At 42.1% G+C, this 10,895-nt stretch overlaps 1 long non-coding RNA gene across 4 annotated transcripts in view; it reads left to right on the top strand.

The window, feature by feature from the left end:
- The window catches only part of LOC123980315, an 18,840-nt gene extending 8,835 nt beyond the window's left edge, over positions 1-10,005 (top strand). For all 4 annotated transcript variants that reach the window (XR_006827462.1, XR_006827464.1, XR_006827461.1 and 1 more), the window contains one exon: positions 8,901-10,005. This is a non-coding gene — a long non-coding RNA (uncharacterized LOC123980315). The remainder of the gene's footprint in view (positions 1-8,900) is intronic.
- The last annotated feature ends 890 nt before the right edge of the window (positions 10,006-10,895 follow it).

The following is a 10,895-nucleotide window of genomic DNA, read 5'->3' as shown; positions in this document are numbered from 1 at the left end:
ATACTTACATACTGCTGTCTACCAAATAGATAACTTCTGAACCAGCTAAGGGCTAATCCTCTAATTCCATAATGGTGTAATTTATTTAATAGGATGTCGAAATCAATAGTATCAAACGCCTTAGATAAATCTAAAAAGATACCAATACCACTCTCGCCTTTATCAATGGCATCATTGATCTTTTCAATCAGATCGAGTACCGCCATACCTGTGGTTCTTTTCTTCCTAAAACCATATTGAGAAGAAGCAATAATATAAAGTTTATCAAGGTAGCCATATAGCCTATTGTACACTACTCTCTCTAAAACTTTAGAAACTGTGGGCAAGATTGATATCGGACGATAATTGCACATATCATTTTTATCCCCAGACAATTTTTGTCCTTTTTGGTACAGTTCCAGCAAGCAGAGAGAGATGAATACAATAAGTCAATGGCTCCCTGATATTAAATGCTATGGCTTTCAGAATTTTACTACAAATTTCATCCTCACCAGCAGTATACGAACTTCGTAAATTACTAATTATTTTGTAGACTTCATCACAATTAGTTGGTTTCATAAAGAAAGAATTTGCATAAGAACCCCGCAAATAATGGTCGAAAGTGATCCCCTGAGGCTTAACTATTTTATTAGAGAGTTTTTCCCCAATAGAGTTAAAGTAATTATTAAAATTATTTGCTAAATCAATGTCTTGCATATATTTATTATCCAAATTTGAGTGTAAGCCCAGAGCATTTGGAAGCACAGTGTTGTTTTTTCTCTTGTTAAGGACTTCATTTAACACCTTCCAAGACCTCTTAGAGTCACCCTGTGATGCTTTTATGAGGTGAATATAGTGGTTATTTTTACTTTTCCTTATTATATTAGTAAGTTTATTCCTGTAACTAGTATATATATCCTTATTCATAACACTTGGGCTTCTTAAGAAACGTTTATAGAGCTTATTTTTATGGGTGATAGATTTTAAAATACCCTTTGTAAGCCAGGGGTTGAAACCAGTTGCACGGTGTCCAGCGTTCTTTTCAGGGATAGTACAACAAATAGAGTTTGTAATTTCATTTATCAGGTTGTCAGAAGCAGTATCAGGATTGTTGCAGTCATAGACTGCTTTCCATGTTTTAGCCTGTAAATTTTCGCTCAATAGTTTCAAGGTTCTCTCATTTAGTACTTTGATTTTTGTTTTTTGCAGTGATAATTCATTCTTATTTGCAAGATCTAGAAAAAATACAATCGGAAAGTGATCAGTAATATCAGATAAAACAACTCTAGATTCTAGTCTAGTATTTCGAATGTTTGTGATGATATTGTCAATAACTGTCCTAGTGGAGAGCGTTACTCTGGTAAACTGATTTATGGTACAAAAGAAAGAAAAAGAATGCAAGGTATTTACAAAGTCTCTTTTTACAACGTCATCTTTAGAGACATCAATATTGAAGTCACCAAGTATGACACAATCTTTGTTTTTTTGTTTATGGAGAATAATATGTCCTCCAGTTTACCCTCGAAAACATCAAAGTCAGAGTCGGGGGGCGATAAATCACTCCTACTATAATCTTTTTTGCAAGTAGTTAAAACTGATAACAAATGTGTGCAAACACACTCCATGACTTCAAATAAAAACTTTGTTGGATAATGTCAAGTGGGCTGGAGGAAACTCTCAGCTGAGACACAGATTCTAAATGTACAGACATCGTAATTGAGGTGAAGCAGCTCCAGGTGCCGTTGAGTGGGTGCACAATATCTAAAAAGGCAGGGATTTTTGGCCAGGTTAACCCTGAAGAAGAGATTCTTAAACTCAACCGGACTCTCCTGGTTAAAGAAATATGCAATAATAATGCAATTTTGTTTTTCAGGGGGACTATAAGATCCAGCGTTGACTAACATAGAGAATTGAAATTTGAATTGATCAAATCAGCTTCGTCAGAAAGTACATTTCTAAAAGAATACAAAATCTATTTGCACTTTACTCATTTAAGCAGCGGGTATATTTTGTGTTTACTGTACAACACCAGCTGCCTTTAATTACACAGTTAAAATAAATGACTTTGTGGTCTGATATCAACATGTCCTAAATAACCACAGACGGTATTTTCACACCCAGACTAAAGACCAGATCTAGAGTGCGGCCAAAGAGGCAACCAGAAGGCAACCAGGATTCTGTTAAAAACATAAAATCTAAAACAGCAAAAAAGATAAAATCATTTAAAATTTAAGTTTTGTTAGGGAGGGATTCAACATTGAAGAGAGCAATTTAAATAATCGAGGCTGGGATCTGTTTAGTCCTGCAGCTCTATTAAATTATTAGTTATTGCCATACAGTGTAAGGGTATGAGAGAAAAACTAACCTTCACGTCCACTGTGACTTCTAGTAACAAAGCCTTTGTAGTTTTAGCTGAGATCTGCAGGACCAGACAGCTATATTTCTTACTAAGCTGCTTAACAGGAGCACCAACATAACCGCACTGTATTTACCACAGCTGACCAGATCCCCAGATCTCCTGTCCACAGAGAAACGTAAGACATTTTGATGAATTTCTATCAGGTTACCGACTTCACCAGAGCTCTGAAACAGTTCTTATAAACTTGTTGAAAGATATACTGCAGAATACTGAGTCGGGTGAAATATGAGTTCTGGTTTTACTGGATCTCAATGCTGCATTTGACGCTGTAGATAACGTGGGAGAAACACAATGACAATATTAAGAAAATGGGTAATGGAATATCAAGCATTAGAAGATGTTCCCCTTTTCTTACCCCTGCCACTAGAGTGCTGGTGACACAGGCATTAGTTTTATCCCACCTCGATTACTGTTCACCTGTCTGGTCAGGTGCAGCCAAAAAATATCTGTTTGAGCTACAAATAGCTCAAAATAAAGCTGCAAGACTGGCACTGGCCTGTCCATCAGGTGTGAGGCTGAGTACGGACAGTGTGCTTAGAGTGGAACCTTATTTACTCTTTAGGAATATCTGTTATAGGAAACAACCGAATGGTCTGTACTCACAAATAAAGTATGTGAGAAACCAACATATTTATAGTATTGGGCATGCTACAAAGGGTTCTCTAGTTTTGAAAAAACCCAGGACTGATGTGGTGTGCAGATCTGGAATGTATAGAGCCGTCAAAATGTGGAATAACTTACCAATTTGTTTTGCTGAAGCACCCAGTAAGGCCAAAAGCCTACTAAAAAAACACTTGCTGTTAAGACGAATGTCAGACATTCAATTGGTTTTAATTAATTAATTAAATTGATTTAGGTTTAAATTTTTCGTGGTTAAATTATTAGATTATTTTCTCGAATACCAATAGCGGCACTGATTGATTGGGAGATCACCTGGAGGGGCACTGATTGATTGGGAGATCACCTGGAGGGGCACTGATTGATTGGGAGATCACCTGGAGGGGCACTGATTGATTGGGAGATCACCTGGAGGGGCACTGATTGATTGGGAGATCACCTGGAGGGGCAGTCCCGAGCTGAGAAGTGCTGAGGTGAAGGTTCACGGAGGTGTTTCCGCTGCAGCCAGGTGGGAAAAGACGCCAATTTAATGTGAATTAGAGGCTCGCAGATTAACAGCAGAGGGTGCATCAGTGTGCAGGAGGTCAGAGACGCTCTGTGAGTGATCGCTTAGTTTAAGTGTGTTTTTTGAATGATTTGCATGCGGCGAGATATATAATGGCTTTTTTAAAAAGACCAGCGTGGCGCTTTGAGATGCTGCTGTGCGCCTGTTTATTTTGCCTGCTTTAATTTAATTTATCAACATGGTGAACAAGTGATCGTTTAATGAGTCATGATAGCATTATTACGTCATTCAGGGTGGAAATGTGAACATGATTCGTTTGGATTTCGTCACTAGTCGATATAATGGTTCTACTTAGACGCATGATTAACTTGCTGTGTTTAAAGGTGAATTATTATTATTCGGATTAATGTTTATTCTTAGATGAACTGCTCTAGGTTTCTGGATGTGATTTAATAACTCTTTGATCATGTGTTTAGTGTGAGGCAAAAATGCTGACGTTGTACATTTGGAATATTATTCAAATAAGGGGCTTAGATAGTAAATCACTGCATAGAAATGAATATTGAGCTGATGTCGTTTGTTTGTTTGTTTTTTTCCCTTCTGGTTGCATTTAAAGGTTATCAAGCTATCAAACTCCATTGATGTATGAATTACAACTGAAGAGTGTGGAAAACTGTCATCTCCTAAGCCTTTTTTTTTAGTTTAAGGCAGTCACACCCCAGATAACTCAACAATAAGGACTCAAACAGGTGAATGGTTTGATGTATAATAGTGTCTGTCTGTTGTGATACTTTCCGCTTTGTCAGTAGCTTGCGTAATCATGTACACAGATGATACTCTTTATAAGCATTGTTGGTATCTTTTTAGATTCATGTGTAACTTGTATGTTGTATGTTCGTTGCATATGGACCCCAGGAATCCGAATAAACGTATAATATATATATGGGTCTTTCTGCGACAGCCCAATAGACTCACTGTGCCAAAGTTTAGAGCGAATAAATAATTGGATGAGCCAAAGTTTTCTATAATTAGATCAGGACAAACCGAGATTGTTTTGTTTGGCTACAAAAATAAGAGAATTAGTAAATACCTCGATTTTCAGGCCCTAAAAATCACAAACCAGGTTGAAATCTTGCCGTTCAAATAGACTCAGGTTTCACTTTCACAAGTCATATCAAATCAATCACTATCATCCGACTAAAGGGTTTGTGTCCCCAAAAGAGAAGCTCATCAATGCTTTCATTTCCACTATTTTGACTATTGCAATGGTCTCTTAACTGGTCTGCCTAAAAGCCCTAAAAAGAGTCTTTTCCAGGACCGAGAGAACAGAGAACATCACTCCTGTCTGAACACTGGTTTCCAGTTGGTTACAGAAGAGTTTTAAAGTGGTGCTATTAGTCTGAAAATCACTGTAAGGCTTGTGCTGAAGAAGACAATAATTTCCACAATGTTTTCTTGGCATACTTTCAAATTATTATATATATTTTTAATATTTAACACTTTAAGTATTAGTATTAAGTTTTTATTCTGTTATGCATACCTTGTATTTTATATTTTTTATTGCTTGTATCTTTGTAAAGCACATTGAATTGCTTCCATGTATGAATTGTGCTAAATAAATAAACTTACTTTATTTGGCTGAGACAGGTGAAGGGGGCAGGACCACACACACTTTATCAGGCGTAACCAAGACAACAGCCAGGAAGCAACAGAAACTGTCCTTCACATAAAGGGTTACAGTGACAGATTTTATGTTTGGCAGGTGAGTTTGGTCGCAAACATTTACATAAAAGCTTTTTGTTTGACTTTTTGATGCTCGATGACGCCAGTTCAGTTCAGGTTCTGACTGAAACTAAGAAAGAAATCAGTGAACAGACCCTCGATCAGGTAAATGTAAAGAAATCATGCTGCAGCAACACAAACATTTATTATATTTCTCTCTTGTCTGTTTATTTATTATTTTTTCAGGTTAGAATTTCAAAACAAATGCACAAAGAAAATGAGGAAAATAACTTACAAATAAATTACAGATAAATACATCATGGAGGGGGGGGGGCACCCCCTGCTGTCCCTTAAAGAGAGTGCAGGGGTTCTCAAAGTCTGGGTGTGCTTGGTGTCGTCAGAGGGCAGGACTCGACAGGAAGGGGGGCTGGGATAGCCCTCCTCCCCCTCTGCGGAGGTGGGAGCAGCCTGTGCTGATAAAACCAGCTGGATTCAGTTGGTTTGTTAGTTTGATCGGTGAAATAGTGAAGGCATCATGGACGGACTACAGGTGAGTGCAGACAGGTGACCCGGGCTTTCCTTTAAATATCTCTTTCTTTATTCTTCTGGGACATCACGACCAGGCTGTGGTGGATCTGAGGTCTGTCTCTGGCCCTGTTGATCTGGTCCAGGTGTGAGGAGTCTGTTTGTCGGCTTTCAGTGTAGACCTGGTCTGACGTGGTCTGGACGGTTTTAATGCATTTCAGAGTCTTTTTGTTAATCTGGTCCGGGTTTGATGAGTAGTAGTTTTTGTTGTAGACCTGATGGTTTGTGGTTTACACCCGGTCTACTGTGGACCCTGAACTCATCACTTTATGGTTTTATGAGCGGTGAAAGACGCCTGAACGCAGCACGTGTTGTGGCGTGTTGCAGACAGCTGCGTGCAGAGGCTGAGGGTCACTGCAGTGTCGCCCAGAGACAGAAACAAACAGTTCTAAAGCTGCAGAGCGGACTGAGACCAGATCTCTGGTCTGACAGCTGCACGCAGAGGAGGCGGGGTTTCCTCTGGCATGCAGGGGGCGGATCACTCAAAGGTTCAGTGGAAGGCTGTTGCTAGGAGACAGAAAAAAGTTTCCTCAAAGGTTCAGTACAGACTATCAGGGACCAGATCTTTGGGGTCATATTACAGAAACTTCTTAAACTGAAGATCCTATCTTAACCGTTTAGTAACCATGGTAATAAGGGTTAGGACCTGATTCAGGAAGAAGTTGACTAAAGATTAACAGATCCTATCTCTATATTCTTGTCCGAACTTAAGATAGAAAGTGTATTTCAGAAGCATTTTAACTTTACCAACTGTTAAGCTGTCCGAACTTTTACTTTCCCACCAGGTCGTCTTTACTGACTCCTTTAATCCACATCACTGCTCTTTTATTGCTTCTATGAAATCAGGCAGAACTTATTCACTGATCTTACTGACGTGTTTGATGACTAAACCCTCGTTAATAGACAGGCTGCAGGCGACGTGGCGCTGGATAGGCTTGATGTAACAAACGCTAGTCTTCGATAAGAGGAGATCATTATGGGTAATAACACAATCGCTGCCTTTATTACCTTCATAATTCACTTTCCAGACTACAGGTTCCTGCCACTGTCAGTGAGCACAGGAGGAGCTCTTTGGACACATGAATCACTTTTGTCTTTGAACCACTTGTCAGTGTAGGTTACTGATAGCATCAATGCTCTGCTGGATGTCGGATATGCAGCGGAGACTGGGTCCACTGTCTTAGCCCACTCTTTATCTTTAATAAAAGGTGACAAGCAACGTCAGATTAAGTATTTAGGATTTCCTAACCTAAGATAGGATGACAGGATCTTGGTCTATTCCTATCTTAACATAAGACTTCAGACAAGAAGTTTCTGTATTTACGGCTCCAGATCTTTGGTCTGCAGCAGCGGGTGTTCGGGTGTCCGGGTGTTCGGGTGTCCGGGTGTTCGGGTGTCCGGGTGTTCAGGTGTTCAGGTGTTCGGGTGTTCGGGTGTCCGGGTGTTCAGGTGTTCAGATGTTTGGTCTGCTTGGTTCCAGGTGAGCATCGCATGTCTGCTGCTGAAGATGGCCTTTGACCCGTGCACCGGACAACTCCTGGTGAACCCAGGTGGCTGCCCAGTGTGTCCAGAAGGTAAGTGAGCAATCAGAGTCCAGATGCTCCTGCATGAAGTGTAAAAGATGCGACATGTTTGACGTCCTGTTTCTGACCTGCAGGTTACTTTGTGACCAAGAACTGTTCTGAGGATAACGGGAAGCTGACAGGAGTCCAGTGTAAGTTGTGCAAGGACTGCTCAGGTAAGCACACCTTCCCCTTTCAGCCTGTTTCCTCTTTGTTATGGTTTTACTGCTTGAAGACGTTTGTACTGGTCAAAACCTCCGGTCTGATGAACACTGACTGACTGATTGGATTGTGTCCTGCAGCATCTCATCAGGACACTCTGGTCCAGTGTTCCACGTTTGCCGACTCTCTGTGTGGAAACAGAACCGCACCTGTGGTCACGACGACGTTGACGCCTACTGAAGCTCCAGGTAGACTCACCAGTTCACTTTGAGTCAGATTCAAGGTTTCAAGACGTGTTCAGAGTTCTGATTGTCTCTGCACTCTTCCTGTCCACAGTCTCAGCTCCTGGAGTGTGGATCTACCTCACTGTGATGTAAGAATCACCGTCACTGATCTTTAATCTCCTCTGTTGATCCACTGGTTTCTGTCTGTCCGGGTGAAAAGGATTTTCTGGACTCCAGAAGCTCCGACTGGTTTTGTGGTTTCACTGTGTGTAAAAACTAAATCAGACTCCTGCTGGTTCTGAGACAGTTGTAGTACCACGAGTGTCCACAGTGGGCGCTGTGGGAGTTAGAAGAAGTCAGTCGAGGTGGAACACTGAGAGGAGACCATGCTGACTGTGTTTCTCTGGTTTTGTCTCGACAGAATAATTCCTTTGGTCCTGGTCCTGCTCGGGTTTGTTGTCATCCGGCTCCGTTGGGTTCTCACCCGCCTGTCCTGTCAGTACCGCCAATGTAACAAAGTTAAAGGTAGCAAGCCCCTCCCATCATACATTAGGCCCCTCCCACTCTACTAAACACCCCTCCCATCCTCTAACGCACCTGTTATTCCTCTTTCGCAGGTCTGGATCCCGTGTGACTGAAGTGGATCTGAATAAATCAAATCCAGTATCTCTCATCCTCACTTCTGTCGTGACAAACTGCTTCCTGAGGCAGCTGTCAGACCTGATCCAGCTCTCGAGAAAACCACCTCGTGTGGCAGCAGGTCTGAAGTCCAGATGCTGTGCAGACCCGGCCTGGTGTAGCCCCACATTTAGCTAGTTTAAGTCCAGGTGTAGGCTAGGTATAGCTTAGGTATGGTCTAGGTACAGTCAAGGTTTTGCCAAGGTTCAGTCCAGGTGTAGGTCAGGTGGAGCCTAGGTTCAGGTCAGATGTAGGCTAGGTGTAGCTCAGGTTCAGGTCAGATGTAGGCTAGGTGTAGCTCAGGTTCAGGTCAGATGTAGGCTAGGTGTAGCCCAGGTTCAGGTCAGATGTAGGCTAGGTGTAGCCCAGGTTCAGTTCAGGTGAAGGTTAGGTGTAGCTCAGGTTCAGTTCAGGTGTAGCCCGGGTTCAGGTCAGGTGTAGGCTAGGTTTAGCCCAGGTGTAGTCCAGCTCCAGACCATGTTCAGATTTAGTCCAGATGTAGGCTAGGTTTAGCCCAGGTGTAGTCCAGACCAGGTTCAGATTTAGTCCAGATGTAGGCTAGGTTTAGCCCAGGTGTAGTCCAGCTCCAGACCAGATTCAGATATAGTCCAGATGTAGGCTAGGTTTAGCCCAGGTGTAGTCCAGCTCCAGACCAGGTTCAGATTTAGTCCAGATGTAGGCTAGGTTTAGCCCAGGTGTAGTCCAGCTCCAGACCAGGTTCAGATTTAGTCCAGATGTAGGCTAGGTTTAGCCCAGGTGTAGTCCAGCTCCAGACCAGGTTCAGATTTAGTCCAGATGTAGGCTAGGTTTAGCCCAGGTGTAGTCCAGATTCAGATTTAGTCCAGATGTAGGCTAGGTTTAGCCCAGGTGTAGTCCAGCTCCAGACCAGATTCAGATATAGTCCAGATGTAGGCTAGGTTTAGCCCAGGTGTAGTCCAGCTCCAGACCAGATTCAGATTTAGTCCAGATGTAGGCTAGGTTTAGCCCAGGTGTAGTCCAGCTCCAGACCAGATTCAGATTTAGTCTAGATGTAGTCCAGAATATACTAAATGCGTCCCCCTGTCAGCCAATCAGATTTAAGAACAGCTCCTCACCTTTTTGTAACAGAACAACATGCCATGACATCACTTCCTGTTTGTGCCACATTTGTATTCCTGATAGTTTTATTGGTCAGATATGTTTTGAGGACATTTGGTATTTTTAGCTGCTGCTGAGTTTGATGTTCAGAGAAGGTGCAGACAGGATGTCCCACCCTGCTGCTGGTGGACTCTGGTACTGCAGACAGGATGTCCCACCCTGCTGCTGGTGGACTCTGGTACTGCAGACAGGATGTCCCACCCTGCTGGTCGAGTACTGCAGACCGGCTCACCTTGTTAGAATCAGCGGCAGCTGGTAGGGGGGCGAGACAAAACCAGCAGCACTGTAAAGTCCTCACTGAACCTCACCTGGTACTGGGTCTGACTCTCAGTCCAGATCAGACCACAGTCCAGTCTTGTGTTGAGATCCTCTCTGGTTGACTGACAGCTCACTCAGATGAACATTCTCCTGAGGGGGGGGAAATAAATCTGCTTGGTTCTTCATGCTTCTGAAACTTTTAATTCTCCAGTTTTTAATGAATCTGGAGTCCAAAAACACTGCATCCTACTCCCATCCCAATTACCACGATGCAGCTGACAGCTTCATAATAACGTAACGGCAGTCAGCTGTTATCTTCTTGTTTTCTTGCACTCTGTGTTTTAGCATGTTGTTCTGTTACTGATGCAGCTGACAGCTTCATAATAACGTAACGGCAGTCAGCTGTTATCTTCTTGTTTTCTTGCACTCTGTGTTTTAGCATGTTGTTCTGTTACTGATGCAGCTGACAGCTTCATAATAACGTAACGGCAGTCAGCTGTTATCTTCTTGTTTTCTTGCACTCTGTGTTTTAGCATGTTGTTCTGTTACTGATGCAGCTGACAGCTTCATAATAACGTAACGGCAGTCAGCTGTTATCTTCTTGTTTTCTTGCACTCTGTGTTTTAGCATGTTGTTCTGTTACTGATGCAGCTGACAGCTTCATAATAACGTAACGGCAGTCAGCTGTTATCTTCTTGTTTTCTTGCACTCTGTGTTTTAGCATGTTGTTCTGTTACTGATGCAGCTGACAGCTTCATAATAACGTAACGGCAGTCAGCTGTTATCTTCTTGTTTTCTTGCACTCTGTGTTTTAGCATGTTGTTCTGTTACTGATGCAGCTGACAGCTTCATAATAACGTAACGGCAGTCAGCTGTTATCTTCTTGTTTTCTTGCACTCTGTGTTTTAGCATGTTGTTCTGTTACTGATGCAGCTGACAGCTTCATAATAACGTAACGGCAGTCAGCTGTTATCTTCTTGTTTTCTTGCACTCTGTGTTTTAGCATGTTGTTCTGTTACTGATGCAGCTGACAGCTTCATAATAAC

Source organism: Micropterus dolomieu, linkage group LG12 (assembly GCF_021292245.1).
Source record: "Micropterus dolomieu isolate WLL.071019.BEF.003 ecotype Adirondacks linkage group LG12, ASM2129224v1, whole genome shotgun sequence".
Lineage (NCBI taxonomy): Eukaryota > Metazoa > Chordata > Actinopteri > Centrarchiformes > Centrarchidae > Micropterus > Micropterus dolomieu.
The sequence above is the reverse complement of the archived record's forward strand: the minus strand, read 5'-3'. Positions and strand labels throughout refer to the sequence as shown.